The sequence below is a fragment of the Pelobates fuscus genome, chromosome 4, assembly GCF_036172605.1.
Source record: "Pelobates fuscus isolate aPelFus1 chromosome 4, aPelFus1.pri, whole genome shotgun sequence".
In the NCBI taxonomy this organism is placed as follows: domain Eukaryota; kingdom Metazoa; phylum Chordata; class Amphibia; order Anura; family Pelobatidae; genus Pelobates; species Pelobates fuscus.
The window spans coordinates 20,692,599-20,716,517 of NC_086320.1; the positions used below are offsets into that span (position 1 = coordinate 20,692,599).

Below are 23,919 nucleotides of genomic sequence, written 5' to 3' on the forward strand. Positions count from 1 at the left end.
TTCTCAATTATCTCCAGGATAGAAGACTCTGTGGAACTGGTTTTGGGCAGAAAAGCCATGCTTCATTTGTTCACAAAGGACTACGATCTATCTTTTGAACCACTGGACCAATTTGTATTTGGAGTATGCTGATTCTGAAAATGTAAGTTTTATGTGAATGTGATGCATACTTTTAAAGTTATGAATAATGTGGAAAAACTGTATTTCTCTGCTTGTGATAATTACATTACCCATTTTGTAATGGCACCCCTTTATGCCCAGGGTGCCATTACAAAAGATGAGAGCGGAAAAGTGGGGGATTAGCTCAAATGGTAGAGTGCTCGCTTAGCATGTGAGAGGTAGCGGGATCGATGCTTCTTCTTTTAAATGAAGGGTGCTTAGTTGAACTTTTTGTTTACCTGGATGTCATTGCCACAGCAGCATGTTGCAAAATGTTTAACTGCTTACCTGATTCTTCAAAAATGTCCTACTTTGACATTGAGTGAACTCACAAATTACCTTCGATAGCTCAGCTGGTAGAGCGGAGGACTGTAGTTGGTATATGATAGCAATCCTTAGGTCGCTGGTTCAATTCCGGCTCGAAGGACATTTGTTTTTCTCTCTTGTAGAGCAGAGGACTGTATGTTGCATGTCTGTATTTTATGTAATAAATGTAACCTTGTGTATTTTACTGTCTTTTTACTGCCATGTGCTTAACGGAGTTTTGCATCTGTCCTTGGAGATAATTGGATTACTTCCCAATTATCTCCAGGATAGAAGACTCTATGGAACTGGTTTTGGGCAGAAAAGCCATGCTTCATTTGGTCACAAAGGACTACGATCTATCTTTTGAACCACTGGACCAATTTGTATGATTCTGACCTATGTTTGTATTTGGAGTATGCTGATTCTGAAAATGTAAGTTTTATGTGAATGTGATGCATACTTTTAAAGTTATGAATAATGTGGAAAAACTGTATTTCTCTGCTTGTGATAATTACATTACCCATTTTGTAATGGCACCCCTTTATGCCCAGGGTGCCATTACAAAAGATGAGTGCGGAAAAGTGGGGGATTAGCTCAAATGGTAGAGCGCTCGCTTAGCATGTGAGAGGTAGCGGGATCGATGCCCGCATTCTCCAGTGGCTTCTTCTTCTTTTAAATGAAGGGTGCTTAGACTGTATGTTGCATGTCTGTATTTTATGTAATAAATGTAAACTTGTGTATTTTACTGTCTTTTTACTGCCATGTGCTTAATGGAGTTTTGCATCTGTCCTTGGAGATAATTGGATTACTTCTCAATTATCTCCAGGATAGAAGACTCTGTGGAACTGGTTTTGGGCAGAAAAGCCATGCTTCATTTGTTCACAAAGGACTACGATCTATCTTTTGAACCACTGGACCAATTTGTATTTGGAGTATGCTGATTCTGAAAATGTAAGTTTTATGTGAATGTGATGCATACTTTTAAAGTTATGAATAATGTGGAAAAACTGTATTTCTCTGCTTGTGATAATTACATTACCCATTTTGTAATGGCACCCCTTTATGCCCAGGGTGCCATTACAAAAGATGAGAGCGGAAAAGTGGGGGATTAGCTCAAATGGTAGAGCGCTCGCTTAGCATGTGAGAGGTAGCAGGATCGATGCCCGCATTCTCCAGTGGCTGCTTCTTCTTTTAAATGAAGGGTGCTTAGACTGTATGTTGAATGTCTGTATTTTATGTAATAAATGTAACCTTGTGTATTTTACTGTCTTTTTACTGCCATGTGCTTAATGGAGTTTTGCATCTGTCCTTGGAGATAATTGGATTACTTCCCAATTATCTCCAGGATAGAAGACTCTGTGGAACTGGTTTTGGGCAGAAAAGCCATGCTTCATTTGGTCACAAAGGACTACGATCTATCTTTTGAACCACTGGACCAATTTGTATGATTCTGACCTATGTTTGTATTTGGAGTATGCTGATTCTGAAAATGTAAGTTTTATGTGAATGTGATGCATACTTTTAAAGTTATGAATAATGTGGAAAAACTGTATTTCTCTGCTTGTGATAATTACATTACCCATTTTGTAATGGCACCCCTTTATGCCCAGGGTGCCATTACAAAAGATGAGAGCGGAAAAGTGGGGGATTAGCTCAAATGGTAGAGCGCTCGCTTAGCATGTGAGAGGTAGCGGGATCGATGCCCGCATTCTCCAGTGGCTGCTTCTTCTTTTAAATGAAGGGTGCTAAGACTGTATGTTGCATGTCTGTATTTTATGTAATAAATGTAACCTTGTGTATTTTACTGTCTTTTTACTGCCATGTGCTTAATGGAGTTTTGCATCTGTCCTTGGAGATAATTGGATTACTTCCCAATTATCTCCAGGATAGAAGACTCTGTGGAACTGGTTTTGGGCAGAAAAGCCATGCTTCATTTGGTCACAAAGGACTACGATCTATCTTTTGAACCACTGGACCAATTTGTATGATTCTGACCTATGTTTGTATTTGGAGTATGCTGATTCTGAAAATGTAAGTTTTATGTGAATGTGATGCATACTTTTAAAGTTATGAATAATGTGGAAAAACTGTATTTCTCTGCTTGTGATAATTACATTACCCATTTTGTAATGGCACCCCTTTATGCCCAGGGTGCCATTACAAAAGATGAGTGCGGAAAAGTGGGGGATTAGCTCAAATGGTAGAGCGCTCGCTTAGCATGTGAGAGGTAGCGGGATCGATGCCCGCATTCTCCAGTGGCTTCTTCTTCTTTTAAATGAAGGGTGCTTAGACTGTATGTTGCATGTCTGTATTTTATGTAATAAATGTAACCTTGTGTATTTTACTGTCTTTTTACTGCCATGTGCTTAATGGAGTTTTGCATCTGTCCTTGGAGATAATTGGATTACTTCTCAATTATCTCCAGGATAGAAGACTCTGTGGAACTGGTTTTGGGCAGAAAAGCCATGCTTCATTTGTTCACAAAGGACTACGATCTATCTTTTGAACCACTGGACCAATTTGTATTTGGAGTATACTGATTCTGAAAATGTAAGTTTTATGTGAATGTGATGCATACTTTTAAAGTTATGAATAATGTGGAAAAACTGTATTTCTCTGCTTGTGATAATTACATTACCCATTTTGTAATGGCACCCCTTTATGCCCAGGGTGCCATTACAAAAGATGAGAGCAGAAAAGTGGGGGATTAGCTCAAATGGTAGAGCGCTCGCTTAGCATGTGAGCGGTAGCAGGATCGATGCCCGCATTCTCCAGTGGCTGCTTCTTCTTTTAAATGAAGGGTGCTTAGACTGTATGTTGAATGTCTATATTTTATGTAATAAATGTAACCTTGTGTATTTTACTGTCTTTTTACTGCCATGTGCTTAATGGAGTTTTGCATCTGTCCTTGGAGATAATTGGATTACTTCTCAATTATCTCCAGGATAGAAGACTCTGTGGAACTGGTTTTGGGCAGAAAAGCCATGCTTCATTTGTTCACAAAGGACTACGATCTATCTTTTGAACCACTGGACCAATTTGTATTTGGAGTATGCTGATTCTGAAAATGTAAGTTTTATGTGAATGTGATGCATACTTTTAAAGTTATGAATAATGTGGAAAAACTGTATTTCTCTGCTTGTGATAATTACATTACCCATTTTGTAATGGCACCCCTTTATGCCCAGGGTGCCATTACAAAAGATGAGAGCGGAAAAGTGGGGGATTAGCTCAAATGGTAGAGTGCTCGCTTAGCATGTGAGAGGTAGCGGGATCGATGCTTCTTCTTTTAAATGAAGGGTGCTTAGTTGAACTTTTTGTTTACCTGGATGTCATTGCCACAGCAGCATGTTGCAAAATGTTTAACTGCTTACCTGATTCTTCAAAAATGTCCTACTTTGACATTGAGTGAACTCACAAATTACCTTCGATAGCTCAGCTGGTAGAGCGGAGGACTGTAGTTGGTATATGATAGCAATCCTTAGGTCGCTGGTTCAATTCCGGCTCGAAGGACATTTGTTTTTCTCTCTTGTAGAGCAGAGGACTGTATGTTGCATGTCTGTATTTTATGTAATAAATGTAACCTTGTGTATTTTACTGTCTTTTTACTGCCATGTGCTTAACGGAGTTTTGCATCTGTCCTTGGAGATAATTGGATTACTTCCCAATTATCTCCAGGATAGAAGACTCTATGGAACTGGTTTTGGGCAGAAAAGCCATGCTTCATTTGGTCACAAAGGACTACGATCTATCTTTTGAACCACTGGACCAATTTGTATGATTCTGACCTATGTTTGTATTTGGAGTATGCTGATTCTGAAAATGTAAGTTTTATGTGAATGTGATGCATACTTTTAAAGTTATGAATAATGTGGAAAAACTGTATTTCTCTGCTTGTGATAATTACATTACCCATTTTGTAATGGCACCCCTTTATGCCCAGGGTGCCATTACAAAAGATGAGTGCGGAAAAGTGGGGGATTAGCTCAAATGGTAGAGCGCTCGCTTAGCATGTGAGAGGTAGCGGGATCGATGCCCGCATTCTCCAGTGGCTTCTTCTTCTTTTAAATGAAGGGTGCTTAGACTGTATGTTGCATGTCTGTATTTTATGTAATAAATGTAAACTTGTGTATTTTACTGTCTTTTTACTGCCATGTGCTTAATGGAGTTTTGCATCTGTCCTTGGAGATAATTGGATTACTTCTCAATTATCTCCAGGATAGAAGACTCTGTGGAACTGGTTTTGGGCAGAAAAGCCATGCTTCATTTGTTCACAAAGGACTACGATCTATCTTTTGAACCACTGGACCAATTTGTATTTGGAGTATGCTGATTCTGAAAATGTAAGTTTTATGTGAATGTGATGCATACTTTTAAAGTTATGAATAATGTGGAAAAACTGTATTTCTCTGCTTGTGATAATTACATTACCCATTTTGTAATGGCACCCCTTTATGCCCAGGGTGCCATTACAAAAGATGAGAGCGGAAAAGTGGGGGATTAGCTCAAATGGTAGAGCGCTCGCTTAGCATGTGAGAGGTAGCAGGATCGATGCCCGCATTCTCCAGTGGCTGCTTCTTCTTTTAAATGAAGGGTGCTTAGACTGTATGTTGAATGTCTGTATTTTATGTAATAAATGTAACCTTGTGTATTTTACTGTCTTTTTACTGCCATGTGCTTAATGGAGTTTTGCATCTGTCCTTGGAGATAATTGGATTACTTCCCAATTATCTCCAGGATAGAAGACTCTGTGGAACTGGTTTTGGGCAGAAAAGCCATGCTTCATTTGTTCACAAAGGACTACGATCTATCTTTTGAACCACTGGACCAATTTGTATTTGGAGTATGCTGATTCTGAAAATGTAAGTTTTATGTGAATGTGATGCATACTTTTAAAGTTATGAATAATGTGGAAAAACTGTATTTCTCTGCTTGTGATAATTACATTACCCATTTTGTAATGGCACCCCTTTATGCCCAGGGTGCCATTACAAAAGATGAGAGCGGAAAAGTGGGGGATTAGCTCAAATGGTAGAGTGCTCGCTTAGCATGTGAGAGGTAGCGGGATCGATGCTTCTTCTTTTAAATGAAGGGTGCTTAGTTGAACTTTTTGTTTACCTGGATGTCATTGCCACAGCAGCATGTTGCAAAATGTTTAACTGCTTACCTGATTCTTCAAAAATGTCCTACTTTGACATTGAGTGAACTCACAAATTACCTTCGATAGCTCAGCTGGTAGAGCGGAGGACTGTAGTTGGTATATGATAGCAATCCTTAGGTCGCTGGTTCAATTCCGGCTCGAAGGACATTTGTTTTTCTCTCTTGTAGAGCAGAGGACTGTATGTTGCATGTCTGTATTTTATGTAATAAATGTAACCTTGTGTATTTTACTGTCTTTTTACTGCCATGTGCTTAACGGAGTTTTGCATCTGTCCTTGGAGATAATTGGATTACTTCCCAATTATCTCCAGGATAGAAGACTCTGTGGAACTGGTTTTGGGCAGAAAAGCCATGCTTCATTTGGTCACAAAGGACTACGATCTATCTTTTGAACCACTGGACCAATTTGTATGATTCTGACCTATGTTTGTATTTGGAGTATGCTGATTCTGAAAATGTAAGTTTTATGTGAATGTGATGCATACTTTTAAAGTTATGAATAATGTGGAAAAACTGTATTTCTCTGCTTGTGATAATTACATTACCCATTTTGTAATGGCACCCCTTTATGCCCAGGGTGCCATTACAAAAGATGAGAGCGGAAAAGTGGGGGATTAGCTCAAATGGTAGAGCGCTCGCTTCGCATGTGAGAGGTAGCGGGATCGATGCCCGCATTCTCCAGTGGCTGCTTCTTCTTTTAAATGAAGGGTGCTAAGACTGTATGTTGCATGTCTGTATTTTATGTAATAAATGTAACCTTGTGTATTTTACTGTCTTTTTACTGCCATGTGCTTAATGGAGTTTTGCATCTGTCCTTGGAGATAATTGGATTACTTCCCAATTATCTCCAGGATAGAAGACTCTGTGGAACTGGTTTTGGGCAGAAAAGCCATGCTTCATTTGGTCACAAAGGACTACGATCTATCTTTTGAACCACTGGACCAATTTGTATGATTCTGACCTATGTTTGTATTTGGAGTATGCTGATTCTGAAAATGTAAGTTTTATGTGAATGTGATGCATACTTTTAAAGTTATGAATAATGTGGAAAAACTGTATTTCTCTGCTTGTGATAATTACATTACCCATTTTGTAATGGCACCCCTTTATGCCCAGGGTGCCATTACAAAAGATGAGAGCGGAATAGTGGGGGATTAGCTCAAATGGTAGAGTGCTCGCTTAGCATGTGAGAGGTAGCGGGATCGATGCTTCTTCTTTTAAATGAAGGGTGTTTAGTTGAACTTTTTGTTTACCTGGAACTGGTTTTGGGCAGAAAAGCCATGCTTCATTTGGTCACAAAGGACTACGATCTATCTTTTGAACCACTGGACCAATTTGTATGATTCTGACCTATGTTTGTATTTGGAGTATGCTGATTCTGAAAATGTAAGTTTTATGTGAATGTGATGCATACTTTTAAAGTTATGAATAATGTGGAAAAACTGTATTTCTCTGCTTGTGATAATTACATTACCCATTTTGTAATGGCACCCCTTTATGCCCAGGGTGCCATTACAAAAGATGAGAGCGGAAAAGTGGGGGATTAGCTCAAATGGTAGAGCGCTCGCTTAGCATGTGAGAGGTAGCGGGATCGATGCCCGCATTCTCCAGTGACTGCTTCTTCTTTTAAATGAAGGGTGCTAAGACTGTATGTTGCATGTCTGTATTTTATGTAATAAATGTAACCTTGTGTATTTTACTGTCTTTTTACTGCCATGTGCTTAATGGAGTTTTGCATCTGTCCTTGGAGATAATTGGATTACTTCCCAATTATCTCCAGGATAGAAGACTCTGTGGAACTGGTTTTGGGCAGAAAAGCCATGCTTCATTTGGTCACAAAGGACTACGATCTATCTTTTGAACCACTGGACCAATTTGTATGATTCTGACCTATGTTTGTATTTGGAGTATGCTGATTCTGAAAATGTAAGTTTTATGTGAATGTGATGCATACTTTTAAAGTTATGAATAATGTGGAAAAACTGTATTTCTCTGCTTGTGATAATTACATTACCCATTTTGTAATGGCACCCCTTTATGCCCAGGGTGCCATTACAAAAGATGAGAGCGGAATAGTGGGGGATTAGCTCAAATGGTAGAGTGCTCGCTTAGCATGTGAGAGGTAGCGGGATCGATGCTTCTTCTTTTAAATGAAGGGTGCTTAGTTGAACTTTTTGTTTACCTGGATGTCATTGCCACAGCAGCATGTTGCAAAATGTTTAACTGCTTACCTGATTCTTCAAAAATGTCCTACTTTGACATTGAGTGAACTCACGAATTACCTTCGATAGCTCAGCTGGTAGAGCGGAGGACTGTAGTTGGTATATGATAGCAATCCTTAGGTCGCTGGTTCAATTCCGGCTCGAAGGACATTTGTTTTTCTCTCTTGTAGAGCAGAGGACTGTATGTTGCATGTCTGTATTTTATGTAATAAATGTAACCTTGTGTATTTTACTGTCTTTTTACTGCCATGTGCTTAATGGAGTTTTGCATCTGTCCTTGGAGATAATTGGATTACTTCCCAATTATCTCCAGGATAGAAGACTCTGTGGAACTGGTTTTGGGCAGAAAAGCCATGCTTCATTTGGTCACAAAGGACTATGATCTATCTTTTGAACCACTGGACCAATTTGTATGATTCTGACCTATGTTTGTATTTGGAGTATGCTGATTCTGAAAATGTAAGTTTTATGTGAATGTGATGCATACTTTTAAAGTTATGAATAATGTGGAAAAACTGTATTTCTCTGCTTGTGATAATTACATTACCCATTTTGTAATGGCACCCCTTTATGCCCAGGGTGCCATTACAAAAGATGAGAGCGGAAAAGTGGGGGATTAGCTCAAATGGTAGAGTGCTCGCTTAGCATGTGAGAGGTAGCGGGATCGATGCTTCTTCTTTTAAATGAAGGGTGCTTAGTTGAACTTTTTGTTTACCTGGATGTCATTGCCACAGCAGCATGTTGCAAAATGTTTAACTGCTTACCTGATTCTTCAAAAATGTCCTACTTTGACATTGAGTGAACTCACAAATTACCTTCGATAGCTCAGCTGGTAGAGCGGAGGACTGTAGTTGGTATATGATAGCAATCCTTAGGTCGCTGGTTCAATTCCGGCTCGAAGGACATTTGTTTTTCTCTCTTGTAGAGCAGAGGACTGTATGTTGCATGTCTGTATTTTATGTAATAAATGTAACCTTGTGTATTTTACTGTCTTTTTACTGCCATGTGCTTAACGGAGTTTTGCATCTGTCCTTGGAGATAATTGGATTACTTCCCAATTATCTCCAGGATAGAAGACTCTGTGGAACTGGTTTTGGGCAGAAAAGCCATGCTTCATTTGGTCACAAAGGACTACGATCTATCTTTTGAACCACTGGACCAATTTGTATGATTCTGACCTATGTTTGTATTTGGAGTATGCTGATTCTGAAAATGTAAGTTTTATGTGAATGTGATGCATACTTTTAAAGTTATGAATAATGTGGAAAAACTGTATTTCTCTGCTTGTGATAATTACATTACCCATTTTGTAATGGCACCCCTTTATGCCCAGGGTGCCATTACAAAAGATGAGTGCGGAAAAGTGGGGGATTAGCTCAAATGGTAGAGCGCTCGCTTAGCATGTGGGAGGTAGCGGGATCGATGCCTGCATTCTCCAGTGGCTTCTTCTTCTTTTAAATGAAGGGTGCTTAGACTGTATGTTGCATGTCTGTATTTTATGTAATAAATGTAACCTTGTGTATTTTACTGTCTTTTTACTGCCATGTGCTTAATGGAGTTTTGCATCTGTCCTTGGAGATAATTGGATTACTTCTCAATTATCTCCAGGATAGAAGACTCTGTGGAACTGGTTTTGGGCAGAAAAGCCATGCTTCATTTGTTCACAAAGGACTACGATCTATCTTTTGAACCACTGGACCAATTTGTATTTGGAGTATGCTGATTCTGAAAATGTAAGTTTTATGTGAATGTGATGCATACTTTTAAAGTTATGAATAATGTGGAAAAACTGTATTTCTCTGCTTGTGATAATTACATTACCCATTTTGTAATGGCACCCCTTTATGCCCAGGGTGCCATTACAAAAGATGAGAGCGGAAAAGTGGGGGATTAGCTCAAATGGTAGAGTGCTCGCTTAGCATGTGAGAGGTAGCGGGATCGATGCTTCTTCTTTTAAATGAAGGGTGCTTAGTTGAACTTTTTGTTTACCTGGATGTCATTGCCACAGCAGCATGTTGCAAAATGTTTAACTGCTTACCTGATTCTTCAAAAATGTCCTACTTTGACATTGAGTGAACTCACAAATTACCTTCGATAGCTCAGCTGGTAGAGCGGAGGACTGTAGTTGGTATATGATAGCAATCCTTAGGTCGCTGGTTCAATTCCGGCTCGAAGGACATTTGTTTTTCTCTCTTGTAGAGCAGAGGACTGTATGTTGCATGTCTGTATTTTATGTAATAAATGTAACCTTGTGTATTTTACTGTCTTTTTACTGCCATGTGCTTAACGGAGTTTTGCATCTGTCCTTGGAGATAATTGGATTACTTCCCAATTATCTCCAGGATAGAAGACTCTATGGAACTGGTTTTGGGCAGAAAAGCCATGCTTCATTTGGTCACAAAGGACTACGATCTATCTTTTGAACCACTGGACCAATTTGTATGATTCTGACCTATGTTTGTATTTGGAGTATGCTGATTCTGAAAATGTAAGTTTTATGTGAATGTGATGCATACTTTTAAAGTTATGAATAATGTGGAAAAACTGTATTTCTCTGCTTGTGATAATTACATTACCCATTATGTAATGGCACCCCTTTATGCCCAGGGTGCCATTACAAAAGATGAGTGCGGAAAAGTGGGGGATTAGCTCAAATGGTAGAGCGCTCGCTTAGCATGTGAGAGGTAGCGGGATCGATGCCCGCATTCTCCAGTGGCTTCTTCTTCTTTTAAATGAAGGGTGCTTAGACTGTATGTTGCATGTCTGTATTTTATGTAATAAATGTAAACTTGTGTATTTTACTGTCTTTTTACTGCCATGTGCTTAATGGAGTTTTGCATCTGTCCTTGGAGATAATTGGATTACTTCTCAATTATCTCCAGGATAGAAGACTCTGTGGAACTGGTTTTGGGCAGAAAAGCCATGCTTCATTTGTTCACAAAGGACTACGATCTATCTTTTGAACCACTGGACCAATTTGTATTTGGAGTATGCTGATTCTGAAAATGTAAGTTTTATGTGAATGTGATGCATACTTTTAAAGTTATGAATAATGTGGAAAAACTGTATTTCATTACCCATTTTGTAATGGCACCCCTTTATGCCCAGGGTGCCATTACAAAAGATGAGAGCGGAAAAGTGGGGGATTAGCTCAAATGGTAGAGCGCTCGCTTAGCATGTGAGAGGTAGCAGGATCGATGCCCGCATTCTCCAGTGGCTGCTTCTTCTTTTAAATGAAGGGTGCTTAGACTGTATGTTGAATGTCTGTATTTTATGTAATAAATGTAACCTTGTGTATTTTACTGTCTTTTTACTGCCATGTGCTTAATGGAGTTTTGCATCTGTCCTTGGAGATAATTGGATTACTTCCCAATTATCTCCAGGATAGAAGACTCTGTGGAACTGGTTTTGGGCAGAAAAGCCATGCTTCATTTGTTCACAAAGGACTACGATCTATCTTTTGAACCACTGGACCAATTTGTATTTGGAGTATGCTGATTCTGAAAATGTAAGTTTTATGTGAATGTGATGCATACTTTTAAAGTTATGAATAATGTGGAAAAACTGTATTTCTCTGCTTGTGATAATTACATTACCCATTTTGTAATGGCACCCCTTTATGCCCAGGGTGCCATTACAAAAGATGAGAGCGGAAAAGTGGGGGATTAGCTCAAATGGTAGAGTGCTCGCTTAGCATGTGAGAGGTAGCGGGATCGATGCTTCTTCTTTTAAATGAAGGGTGCTTAGTTGAACTTTTTGTTTACCTGGATGTCATTGCCACAGCAGCATGTTGCAAAATGTTTAACTGCTTACCTGATTCTTCAAAAATGTCCTACTTTGACATTGAGTGAACTCACAAATTACCTTCGATAGCTCAGCTGGTAGAGCGGAGGACTGTAGTTGGTATATGATAGCAATCCTTAGGTCGCTGGTTCAATTCCGGCTCGAAGGACATTTGTTTTTCTCTCTTGTAGAGCAGAGGACTGTATGTTGCATGTAATAAATGTAACCTTGTGTATTTTACTGTCTTTTTACTGCCATGTGCTTAACGGAGTTTTGCATCTGTCCTTGGAGATAATTGGATTACTTCCCAATTATCTCCAGGATAGAAGACTCTGTGGAACTGGTTTTGGGCAGAAAAGCCATGCTTCATTTGGTCACAAAGGACTACGATCTATCTTTTGAACCACTGGACCAATTTGTATGATTCTGACCTATGTTTGTATTTGGAGTATGCTGATTCTGAAAATGTTTTATGTGAATGTGATGCATACTTTTAAAGTTATGAATAATGTGGAAAAACTGTATTTCTCTGCTTGTGATAATTACATTACCCATTTTGTAATGGCACCCCTTTATGCCCAGGGTGCCATTACAAAAGATGAGAACGGAAAAGTGGGGGATTAGCTCAAATAGTAGAGCGCTCACTTAGCATGTGAGAGGTAGCAGGATCGATGCCCGCATTCTCCAGTGGCTGCTTCTTCTTTTAAATGAAGGGTGCTTAGACTGTATGTTGAATGTCTGTATTTTATGTAATAAATGTAACCTTGTGTATTTTACTGTCTTTTTACTGCCATGTGCTTAATGGAGTTTTGCATCTGTCCTTGGAGATAATTGGATTACTTCCCAATTATCTCCAGGATAGAAGACTCTGTGGAACTGGTTTTGGGCAGAAAAGCCATGCTTCATTTGGTCACAAAGGACTACGATCTATCTTTTGAACCACTGGACCAATTTGTATGATTCTGACCTATGTTTGTATTTGGAGTATGCTGATTCTGAAAATGTAAGTTTTATGTGAATGTGATGCATACTTTTAAAGTTATGAATAATGTGGAAAAACTGTATTTCTCTGCTTGTGATAATTACATTACCCATTTTGTAATGGCACCCCTTTATGCCCAGGGTGCCATTACAAAAGATGAGAGCGGAAAAGTGGGGGATTAGCTCAAATGGTAGAGTGCTCGCTTAGCATGTGAGAGGTAGCGGCATCGATGCTTCTTCTTTTAAATGAAGGGTGCTTAGTTGAACTTTTTGTTTACCTGGATGTCATTGCCACAGCAGCATGTTGCAAAATGTTTAACTGCTTACCTGATTCTTCAAAAATGTCCTACTTTGACATTGAGTGAACTCACAAATTACCTTCGATAGCTCAGCTGGTAGAGCGGAGGACTGTAGTTGGTATATGATAGCAATCCTTAGGTCGCTGGTTCAATTCCGTCTCGAAGGACATTTGTTTTTCTCTCTTGTAGAGCAGAGGACTGTATGTTGCATGTCTGTATTTTATGTAATAAATGTAACCTTGTGTATTTTACTGTCTTTTTACTGCCATGTGCTTAATGGAGTTTTGCATCTGTCCTTGGAGATAATTGGATTACTTCCCAATTATCTCCAGGATAGAAGACTCTGTGGAACTGGTTTTGGGCAGAAAAGCCATGCTTCATTTGGTCACAAAGGACTACGATCTATCTTTTGAACCACTGGACCAATTTGTATGATTCTGACCTATGTTTGTATTTGGAGTATGCTGATTCTGAAAATGTAAGTTTTATGTGAATGTGATGCATACTTTTAAAGTTATGAATAATGTGGAAAAACTGTATTTCTCTGCTTGTGATAATTACATTACCCATTTTGTAATGGCACCCCTTTATGCCCAGGGTGCCATTACAATAGATGAGAGCGGATTAGTGGGGGATTAGCTCAAATGGTAGAGTGCTCGCTTAGCATGTGAGAGGTAGCGGGATCGATGCTTCTTCTTTTAAATGAAGGGTGCTTAGTTGAACTTTTTGTTTACCTGGATGTCATTGCCACAGCAGCATGTTGCAAAATGTTTAACTGCTTACCTGATTCTTCAAAAATGTCCTACTTTGACATTGAGTGAACTCACGAATTACCTTCGATAGCTCAGCTGGTAGAGCGGAGGACTGTAGTTGGTATATGATAGCAATCCTTAGGTCGCTGGCAATTCCGGCTCAAAGGACATTTGTTTTTCTCTCTTGTAGAGCAGAGGACTGTATGTTGCATGTCTGTATTTTATGTAATAAATGTAACCTTGTGTATTTTACTGTATTTTTACTGCCATGTGCTTAACGGAGTTTTGCATCTGTCCTTGGAGATAATTGGATTACTTCCCAATTATCTCCAGGATAGAAGACTCTGTGGAACTGGTTTTGGGCAGAAAAGCCATGCTTCATTTGGTCACAAAGGACTACGATCTATCTTTTGAACCACTGGACCAATTTGTATGATTCTGACCTATGTTTGTATTTGGAGTATGCTGATTCTGAAAATGTAAGTTTTATGTGAATGTGATGCATACTTTTAAAGTTATGAATAATGTGGAAAAACTGTATTTCTCTGCTTGTGATAATTACATTACCCATTTTGTAATGGCACCCCTTTATGCCCAGGGTGCCATTACAAAAGATGAGAGCGGAATAGTGGGGGATTAGCTCAAATGGTAGAGTGCTCGCTTAGCATGTGAGAGGTAGCGGGATCGATGCTTCTTCTTTTAAATGAAGGGTGCTTAGTTGAACTTTTTGTTTACCTGGATGTCATTGCCACAGCAGCATGTTGCAAAATGTTTAACTGCTTACCTGATTCTTCAAAAATGTCCTACTTTGACATTGAGTGAACTCACAAATTACCTTCGATAGCTCAGCTGGTAGAGCGGAGGACTGTAGTTGGTATATGATAGCAATCCTTAGGTCGCTGGTTCAATTCCGGCTCGAAGGACATTTGTTTTTCTCTCTTGTAGAGCAGAGGACTGTATGTTGCATGTCTGTATTTTATGTAATAAATGTAACCTTGTGTATTTTACTGTCTTTTTACTGCCATGTGCTTAACAGAGTTTTGCATCTGTCCTTGGAGATAATTGGATTACTTCCTAATTATCTCCAGGATAGAAGACTCTGTGGAACTGGTTTTGGGCAGAAAAGCCATGCTTCATTTGTTCACAAAGGACTACGATCTATCTTTTGAACCACTGGACCAATTTGTATTTGGAGTATGCTGATTCTGAAAATGTAAGTTTTATGTGAATGTGATGCATACTTTTAAAGTTATGAATAATGTGGAAAAACTGTATTTCATTACCCATTTTGTAATGGCACCCCTTTATGCCCAGGGTGCCATTACAAAAGATGAGAGCGGAAAAGTGGGGGATTAGCTCAAATGGTAGAGCGCTCGCTTAGCATGTGAGAGGTAGCAGGATCGATGCCCGCATTCTCCAGTGGCTGCTTCTTCTTTTAAATGAAGGGTGCTTAGACTGTATGTTGAATGTCTGTATTTTATGTAATAAATGTAACCTTGTGTATTTTACTGTCTTTTTACTGCCATGTGCTTAATGGAGTTTTGCATCTGTCCTTGGAGATAATTGGATTACTTCCCAATTATCTCCAGGATAGAAGACTCTGTGGAACTGGTTTTGGGCAGAAAAGCCATGCTTCATTTGTTCACAAAGGACTACGATCTATCTTTTGAACCACTGGACCAATTTGTATTTGGAGTATGCTGATTCTGAAAATGTAAGTTTTATGTGAATGTGATGCATACTTTTAAAGTTATGAATAATGTGGAAAAACTGTATTTCTCTGCTTGTGATAATTACATTACCCATTTTGTAATGGCACCCCTTTATGCCCAGGGTGCCATTACAAAAGATGAGAGCGGAAAAGTGGGGGATTAGCTCAAATGGTAGAGTGCTCGCTTAGCATGTGAGAGGTAGCGGGATCGATGCTTCTTCTTTTAAATGAAGGGTGCTTAGTTGAACTTTTTGTTTACCTGGATGTCATTGCCACAGCAGCATGTTGCAAAATGTTTAACTGCTTACCTGATTCTTCAAAAATGTCCTACTTTGACATTGAGTGAACTCACAAATTACCTTCGATAGCTCAGCTGGTAGAGCGGAGGACTGTAGTTGGTATATGATAGCAATCCTTAGGTCGCTGGTTCAATTCCGGCTCGAAGGACATTTGTTTTTCTCTCTTGTAGAGCAGAGGACTGTATGTTGCATGTAATAAATGTAACCTTGTGTATTTTACTGTCTTTTTACTGCCATGTGCTTAACGGAGTTTTGCATCTGTCCTTGGAGATAATTGGATTACTTCCCAATTATCTCCAGGATAGAAGACTCTGTGGAACTGGTTTTGGGCAGAAAAGCCATGCTTCATTTGGTCACAAAGGACTACGATCTATCTTTTGAACCACTGGACCAATTTGTATGATTCTGACCTATGTTTGTATTTGGAGTATGCTGATTCTGAAAATGTTTTATGTGAATGTGATGCATACTTTTAAAGTTATGAATAATGTGGAAAAACTGTATTTCTCTGCTTGTGATAATTACATTACCCATTTTGTAATGGCACCCCTTTATGCCCAGGGTGCCATTACAAAAGATGAGAACGGAAAAGTGGGGGATTAGCTCAAATAGTAGAGCGCTCACTTAGCATGTGAGAGGTAGCAGGATCGATGCCCGCATTCTCCAGTGGCTGCTTCTTCTTTTAAATGAAGGGTGCTTAGACTGTATGTTGAATGTCTGTATTTTATGTAATAAATGTAACCTTGTGTATTTTACTGTCTTTTTACTGCCATGTGCTTAATGGAGTTTTGCATCTGTCCTTGGAGATAATTGGATTACTTCCCAATTATCTCCAGGATAGAAGACTCTGTGGAACTGGTTTTGGGCAGAAAAGCCATGCTTCATTTGGTCACAAAGGACTACGATCTATCTTTTGAACCACTGGACCAATTTGTATGATTCTGACCTATGTTTGTATTTGGAGTATGCTGATTCTGAAAATGTAAGTTTTATGTGAATGTGATGCATACTTTTAAAGTTATGAATAATGTGGAAAAACTGTATTTCTCTGCTTGTGATAATTACATTACCCATTTTGTAATGGCACCCCTTTATGCCCAGGGTGCCATTACAAAAGATGAGAGCGGAAAAGTGGGGGATTAGCTCAAATGGTAGAGTGCTCGCTTAGCATGTGAGAGGTAGCGGCATCGATGCTTCTTCTTTTAAATGAAGGGTGCTTAGTTGAACTTTTTGTTTACCTGGATGTCATTGCCACAGCAGCATGTTGCAAAATGTTTAACTGCTTACCTGATTCTTCAAAAATGTCCTACTTTGACATTGAGTGAACTCACAAATTACCTTCGATAGCTCAGCTGGTAGAGCGGAGGACTGTAGTTGGTATATGATAGCAATCCTTAGGTCGCTGGTTCAATTCCGTCTCGAAGGACATTTGTTTTTCTCTCTTGTAGAGCAGAGGACTGTATGTTGCATGTCTGTATTTTATGTAATAAATGTAACCTTGTGTATTTTACTGTCTTTTTACTGCCATGTGCTTAATGGAGTTTTGCATCTGTCCTTGGAGATAATTGGATTACTTCCCAATTATCTCCAGGATAGAAGACTCTGTGGAACTGGTTTTGGGCAGAAAAGCCATGCTTCATTTGGTCACAAAGGACTACGATCTATCTTTTGAACCACTGGACCAATTTGTATGATTCTGACCTATGTTTGTATTTGGAGTATGCTGATTCTGAAAATGTAAGTTTTATGTGAATGTGATGCATACTTTTAAAGTTATGAATAATGTGGAAAAACTGTATTTCTCTGCTTGTGATAATTACATTACCCATTTTGTAATGGCACCCCTTTATGCCCAGGGTGCCATTACAATAGATGAGAGCGGATTAGTGGGGGATTAGCTCAAATGGTAGAGTGCTCGCTTAGCATGTGAGAGGTAGCGGGATCGATGCTTCTTCTTTTAAATGAAGGGTGCTTAGTTGAACTTTTTGTTTACCTGGATGTCATTGCCACAGCAGCATGTTGCAAAATGTTTAACTGCTTACCTGATTCTTCAAAAATGTCCTACTTTGACATTGAGTGAACTCACGAATTACCTTCGATAGCTCAGCTGGTAGAGCGGAGGACTGTAGTTGGTATATGATAGCAATCCTTAGGTCGCTGGCAATTCCGGCTCAAAGGACATTTGTTTTTCTCTCTTGTAGAGCAGAGGACTGTATGTTGCATGTCTGTATTTTATGTAATAAATGTAACCTTGTGTATTTTACTGTATTTTTACTGCCATGTGCTTAACGGAGTTTTGCATCTGTCCTTGGAGATAATTGGATTACTTCCCAATTATCTCCAGGATAGAAGACTCTGTGGAACTGGTTTTGGGCAGAAAAGCCATGCTTCATTTGGTCACAAAGGACTACGATCTATCTTTTGAACCACTGGACCAATTTGTATGATTCTGACCTATGTTTGTATTTGGAGTATGCTGATTCTGAAAATGTAAGTTTTATGTGAATGTGATGCATACTTTTAAAGTTATGAATAATGTGGAAAAACTGTATTTCTCTGCTTGTGATAATTACATTACCCATTTTGTAATGGCACCCCTTTATGCCCAGGGTGCCATTACAAAAGATGAGAGCGGAATAGTGGGGGATTAGCTCAAATGGTAGAGTGCTCGCTTAGCATGTGAGAGGTAGCGGGATCGATGCTTCTTCTTTTAAATGAAGGGTGCTTAGTTGAACTTTTTGTTTACCTGGATGTCATTGCCACAGCAGCATGTTGCAAAATGTTTAACTGCTTACCTGATTCTTCAAAAATGTCCTACTTTGACATTGAGTGAACTCACAAATTACCTTCGATAGCTCAGCTGGTAGAGCGGAGGACTGTAGTTGGTATATGATAGCAATCCTTAGGTCGCTGGTTCAATTCCGGCTCGAAGGACATTTGTTTTTCTCTCTTGTAGAGCAGAGGACTGTATGTTGCATGTCTGTATTTTATGTAATAAATGTAACCTTGTGTATTTTACTGTCTTTTTACTGCCATGTGCTTAACAGAGTTTTGCATCTGTCCTTGGAGATAATTGGATTACTTCCTAATTATCTCCAGGATAGAAGACTCTGTGGAACTGGTTTTGGGCAGAAAAGCCATGCTTCATTTGGTCACAAAGGACTACGATCTATCTTTTGAACCACTGGACCAATTTGTATGATTCTGACCTATGTTTGTATTTGGAGTATGCTGATTCTGAAAATGTAAGTTTTATGTGAATGTGATGCATACTTTTAAAGTTATGAATAATGTGGAAAAACTGTATTTCTCTGCTTGTGATAATTACATTACCCATTTTGTAATGGCACCCCTTTATGCCCAGGGTGCCATTACAAACGATGAGAGTGGAAAAGTGGGGGATTAGCTCAAATGGTAGAGCGCTCGCTTAGCATGTGAGAGGTAGCAGGATCGATGCCCGCATTCTCCAGTGGCTGCTTCTTCTTTTAAATGAAGGGTGCTTAGACTGTATGTTGAATGTCTGTATTTTATGTAATAAATGTAACCTTGTGTATTTTACTGTCTTTTTACTGCCATGTGCTTAATGGAGTTTTGCATCTGTCCTTGGAGATAATTGGATTACTTCCCAATTATCTCCAGGATAGAAGACTCTGTGGAACTGGTTTTGGGCAGAAAAGCCATGCTTCATTTGGTCACAAAGGACTACGATCTATCTTTTGAACCACTGGACCAATTTGTATGATTCTGACCTATGTTTGTATTTGGAGTATGCTGATTCTGAAAATGTAAGTTTTATGTGAATGTGATGCATACTTTTAAAGTTATGAATAATGTGGAAAAACTGTATTTCTCTGCTTGTGATAATTACATTACCCATTTTGTAATGGCACCCCTTTATGCCCAGGGTGCCATTACAAACGATGAGAGTGGAAAAGTGGGGGATTAGCTCAAATGGTAGAGCGCTCGCTTAGCATGTGAGAGGTAGCAGGATCGATGCCCGCATTCTCCAGTGGCTGCTTCTTCTTTTAAATGAAGGGTGCTTAGACTGTATGTTGAATGTCTGTATTTTATGTAATAAATGTAACCTTGTGTATTTTACTGTCTTTTTACTGCCATGTGCTTAATGGAGTTTTGCATCTGTCCTTGGAGATAATTGGATTACTTCCCAATTATCTCCAGGATAGAAGACTCTGTGGAACTGGTTTTGGGCAGAAAAGCCATGCTTCATTTGGTCACAAAGGACTACGATCTATCTTTTGAACCACTGGACCAATTTGTATGATTTTGACGTATGTTTGTATTTGGAGTATGCTGATTCTGAAAATGTAAGTTTTATGTGAATGTGATGCATACTTTTAAAGTTATGAATAATGTGGAAAAACTGTATTTCTCTGCTTGTGATAATTACATTACCCATTTTGTAATGGCACCCCTTTATGCCCAGGGTGCCATTACAAAAGATGAGAGCGGAAAAGTGGGGGATTAGCTCAAATGGTAGAGTGCTCGCTTAGCATGTGAGAGGTAGCGGGATCGATGCTTCTTCTTTTAAATGAAGGGTGCTTAGTTGAACTTTTTGTTTACCTGGATGTCATTGCCACAGCAGCATGTTGCAAAATGTTTAACTGCTTACCTGATTCTTCAAAAATGTCCTACTTTGACATTGAGTGAACTCACAAATTACCTTCGATAGCTCAGCTGGTAGAGCGGAGGACTGTAGTTGGTATATGATAGCAATCCTTAGGTCGCTGGTTCAATTCCGTCTCGAAGGACATTTGTTTTTCTCTTTTGTCGAGCAGAGGACTGTATGTTGCATGTCTGTATTTTATGTAATAAATGTAACTTTGTGTATTTTACTGTCTTTTTACTGCCATGTGCTTAATGGAGTTTTGCATCTGTCCTTGGAGATAATTGGATTACTTCCCAATTATCTCCAGGATAGAAGACTCTGTGGAACTGGTTTTGGGCAGAAAAGCCATGCTTCATTTGGTCACAAAGGACTACGATCTATCTTTTGAACCACTGGACCAATTTGTATTTTGTGTATTTTACTGTCTTTTTACTGCCATGTGCTTAATGGAGTTTTGCATCTGTCCTTGGAGATAATTGGATTACTTCTCAATTATCTCCAGGATAGAAGACTCTGTGGAACTGGTTTTGGGCAGAAAAGCCATGCTTCATTTGTTCACAAAGGACTACGATCTATCTTTTGAACCACTGGACCAATTTGTATTTGGAGTATGCTGATTCTGAAAATGTAAGTTTTATGTGAATGTGATGCATACTTTTAAAGTTATGAATAATGTGGAAAAACTGTATTTCTCTGCTTGTGATAATTACATTACCCATTTTGTAATGGCACCCCTTTATGCCCAGGGTGCCATTACAAAAGATGAGAGCGGAAAAGTGGGGGATTAGCTCAAATGGTAGAGCGCTCGCTTAGCATGTGAGAGGTAGCAGGATCGATGCCCGCATTCTCCAGTGGCTGCTTCTTCTTTTAAATGAAGGGTGCTTAGACTGTATGTTGAATGTCTGTATTTTATGTAATAAATGTAACCTTGTGTATTTTACTGTCTTTTTACTGCCATGTGCTTAATGGAGTTTTGCATCTGTCCTTGGAGATAATTGGATTACTTCCCAATTATCTCCAGGATAGAAGACTCTGTGGAACTGGTTTTGGGCAGAAAAGCCATGCTTCATTTGTTCACAAAGGACTACGATCTATCTTTTGAACCACTGGACCAATTTGTATTTGGAGTATGCTGATTCTGAAAATGTAAGTTTTATGTGAATGTGATGCATACTTTTAAAGTTATGAATAATGTGGAAAAACTGTATTTCTCTGCTTGTGATAATTACATTACCCATTTTGTAATGGCACCCCTTTATGCCCAGGGTGCCATTACAAAAGATGAGAGCGGAAAAGTGGGGGATTAGCTCAAATGGTAGAGTGCTCGCTTAGCATGTGAGAGGTAGCGGGATCGATGCTTCTTCTTTTAAATGAAGGGTGCTTAGTTGAACTTTTTGTTTACCTGGATGTCATTGCCACAGCAGCATGTTGCAAAATGTTTAACTGCTTACCTGATTCTTCAAAAATGTCCTACTTTGACATTGAGTGAACTCACAAATTACCTTCGATAGCTCAGCTGGTAGAGCGGAGGACTGTAGTTGGTATATGATAGCAATCCTTAGGTCGCTGGTTCAATTCCGGCTCGAAGGACATTTGTTTTTCTCTCTTGTAGAGCAGAGGACTGTATGTTGCATGTCTGTATTTTATGTAATAAATGTAACCTTGTGTATTTTACTGTCTTTTTACTGCCATGTGCTTAACGGAGTTTTGCATCTGTCCTTGGAGATAATTGGATTACTTCCCAATTATCTCCAGGATAGAAGACTCTGTGGAACTGGTTTTGGGCAGAAAAGCCATGCTTCATTTGGTCACAAAGGACTACGATCTATCTTTTGAACCACTGGACCAATTTGTATGATTCTGACCTATGTTTGTATTTGGAGTATGCTGATTCTGAAAATGTAAGTTTTATGTGAATGTGATGCATACTTTTAAAGTTATGAATAATGTGGAAAAACTGTATTTCTCTGCTTGTGATAATTACATTACCCATTTTGTAATGGCACCCCTTTATGCCCAGGGTGCCATTACAAAAGATGAGAACGGAAAAGTGGGGGATTAGCTCAAATGGTAGAGCGCTCGCTTAGCATTTGAGAGGTAGCAGGATCGATGCCCGCATTCTCCAGTGGCTGCTTCTTCTTTTAAATGAAGGGTGCTTAGACTGTATGTTGAATGTCTGTATTTTATGTAATAAATGTAACCTTGTGTATTTTACTGTCTTTTTACTACCATGTGCTTAATGGAGTTTTGCATCTGTCCTTGGAGATAATTGGATTACTTCCCAATTATCTCCAGGATAGAAGACTCTGTGGAACTGGTTTTGGGCAGAAAAGCCATGCTTCATTTGGTCACAAAGGACTACGATCTATCTTTTGAACCACTGGACCAATTTGTATGATTCTGACCTATGTTTGTATTTGGAGTATGCTGATTCTGAAAATGTAAGTTTTATGTGAATGTGATGCATACTTTTAAAGTTATGAATAATGTGGAAAAACTGTATTTCTCTGCTTGTGATAATTACATTACCCATTTTGTAATGGCACCCCTTTATGCCCAGGGTGCCATTACAAAAGATGAGAGCGGAAAAGTGGGGGATTAGCTCAAATGGTAGAGTGCTCGCTTAGCATGTGAGAGGTAGCGGCATCGATGCTTCTTCTTTTAAATGAAGGGTGCTTAGTTGAACTTTTTGTTTACCTGGATGTCATTGCCACAGCAGCATGTTGCAAAATGTTTAACTGCTTACCTGATTCTTCAAAAATGTCCTACTTTGACATTGAGTGAACTCACAAATTACCTTCGATAGCTCAGCTGGTAGAGCGGAGGACTGTAGTTGGTATATGATAGCAATCCTTAGGTCGCTGGTTCAATTCCGTCTCGAAGGACATGTGTTTTTCTCTCTTGTAGAGCAGAGGACTGTATGTTGCATGTCTGTATTTTATGTAATAAATATAACTTTGTGTATTTTACTGTCTTTTTACTGCCATGTGCTTAATGGAGTTTTGCATCTGTCCTTGGAGATAATTGGATTACTTCCCAATTATCTCCAGGATAGAAGACTCTGTGGAACTGGTTTTGGGCAGAAAAGCCATGCTTCATTTGGTCACAAAGGACTACGATCTATCTTTTGAACCACTGGACCAATTTGTATGATTTTGACGTATGTTTGTATTTGGAGTATGCTGATTCTGAAAATGTAAGTTTTATGTGAATGTGATGCATACTTTTAAAGTTATGAATAATGTGGAAAAACTGTATTTCTCTGCTTGTGATAATTACATTACCCATTTTGTAATGGCACCCCTTTATGCCCAGGGTGCCATTACAAAAGATGAGAGCGGATTAGTGGGGGATTAGCTCAAATGGTAGAGTGCTCGCTTAGCATGTGAGAGGTAGCGGGATCGATGCTTCTTCTTTTAAATGAAGGGTGCTTAGTTGAACTTTTTGTTTACCTGGATGTCATTGCCACAGCAGCATGTTGCAAAATGTTTAACTGCTTACCTGATTCTTCAAAAATGTCCTACTTTGACATTGAGTGTACTCACGAATTACCTTCGATAGCTCAGCTGGTAGAGCGGAGGACTGTAGTTGGTATATGATAGCAATCCTTAGGTCGCTGG

At 39.1% G+C, this 23,919-nt stretch overlaps 11 non-coding genes across 11 annotated transcripts; all 11 read left to right on the forward strand.

The window, feature by feature from the left end:
* The first annotated feature begins 497 nt into the window (after positions 1–497).
* TRNAY-GUA (transfer RNA tyrosine (anticodon GUA)) lies at positions 498–586 on the forward strand. The gene is given in 2 exon segments: positions 498–534; positions 551–586. It is a non-coding gene; the product is annotated as a tRNA-Tyr (tRNA).
* A 3,303-nt stretch (positions 587–3,889) lies between these two features.
* TRNAY-GUA (transfer RNA tyrosine (anticodon GUA)) lies at positions 3,890–3,978 on the forward strand. Its single transcript is given in 2 exon segments — positions 3,890–3,926; positions 3,943–3,978. It is a non-coding gene; the product is annotated as a tRNA-Tyr (tRNA).
* A 1,704-nt stretch (positions 3,979–5,682) lies between these two features.
* Positions 5,683–5,771, forward strand: TRNAY-GUA (transfer RNA tyrosine (anticodon GUA)). The gene is given in 2 exon segments: positions 5,683–5,719; positions 5,736–5,771. It is a non-coding gene; the product is annotated as a tRNA-Tyr (tRNA).
* Positions 5,772–7,906: 2,135 nt separating this feature from the next.
* Positions 7,907–7,995, forward strand: TRNAY-GUA (transfer RNA tyrosine (anticodon GUA)). Its single transcript is given in 2 exon segments — positions 7,907–7,943; positions 7,960–7,995. It is a non-coding gene; the product is annotated as a tRNA-Tyr (tRNA).
* Positions 7,996–8,661: 666 nt separating this feature from the next.
* TRNAY-GUA (transfer RNA tyrosine (anticodon GUA)) lies at positions 8,662–8,750 on the forward strand. The gene is given in 2 exon segments: positions 8,662–8,698; positions 8,715–8,750. It is a non-coding gene; the product is annotated as a tRNA-Tyr (tRNA).
* A 1,185-nt stretch (positions 8,751–9,935) lies between these two features.
* On the forward strand, positions 9,936–10,024 carry TRNAY-GUA (transfer RNA tyrosine (anticodon GUA)). The gene is given in 2 exon segments: positions 9,936–9,972; positions 9,989–10,024. It is a non-coding gene; the product is annotated as a tRNA-Tyr (tRNA).
* A 1,686-nt stretch (positions 10,025–11,710) lies between these two features.
* On the forward strand, positions 11,711–11,799 carry TRNAY-GUA (transfer RNA tyrosine (anticodon GUA)). The gene is given in 2 exon segments: positions 11,711–11,747; positions 11,764–11,799. It is a non-coding gene; the product is annotated as a tRNA-Tyr (tRNA).
* A 2,697-nt stretch (positions 11,800–14,496) lies between these two features.
* On the forward strand, positions 14,497–14,585 carry TRNAY-GUA (transfer RNA tyrosine (anticodon GUA)). Its single transcript is given in 2 exon segments — positions 14,497–14,533; positions 14,550–14,585. It is a non-coding gene; the product is annotated as a tRNA-Tyr (tRNA).
* A 1,146-nt stretch (positions 14,586–15,731) lies between these two features.
* On the forward strand, positions 15,732–15,820 carry TRNAY-GUA (transfer RNA tyrosine (anticodon GUA)). The gene is given in 2 exon segments: positions 15,732–15,768; positions 15,785–15,820. It is a non-coding gene; the product is annotated as a tRNA-Tyr (tRNA).
* A 2,697-nt stretch (positions 15,821–18,517) lies between these two features.
* Positions 18,518–18,606, forward strand: TRNAY-GUA (transfer RNA tyrosine (anticodon GUA)). The gene is given in 2 exon segments: positions 18,518–18,554; positions 18,571–18,606. It is a non-coding gene; the product is annotated as a tRNA-Tyr (tRNA).
* Positions 18,607–21,800: 3,194 nt separating this feature from the next.
* On the forward strand, positions 21,801–21,889 carry TRNAY-GUA (transfer RNA tyrosine (anticodon GUA)). Its single transcript is given in 2 exon segments — positions 21,801–21,837; positions 21,854–21,889. It is a non-coding gene; the product is annotated as a tRNA-Tyr (tRNA).
* Positions 21,890–23,919: the final 2,030 nt, after the last annotated feature.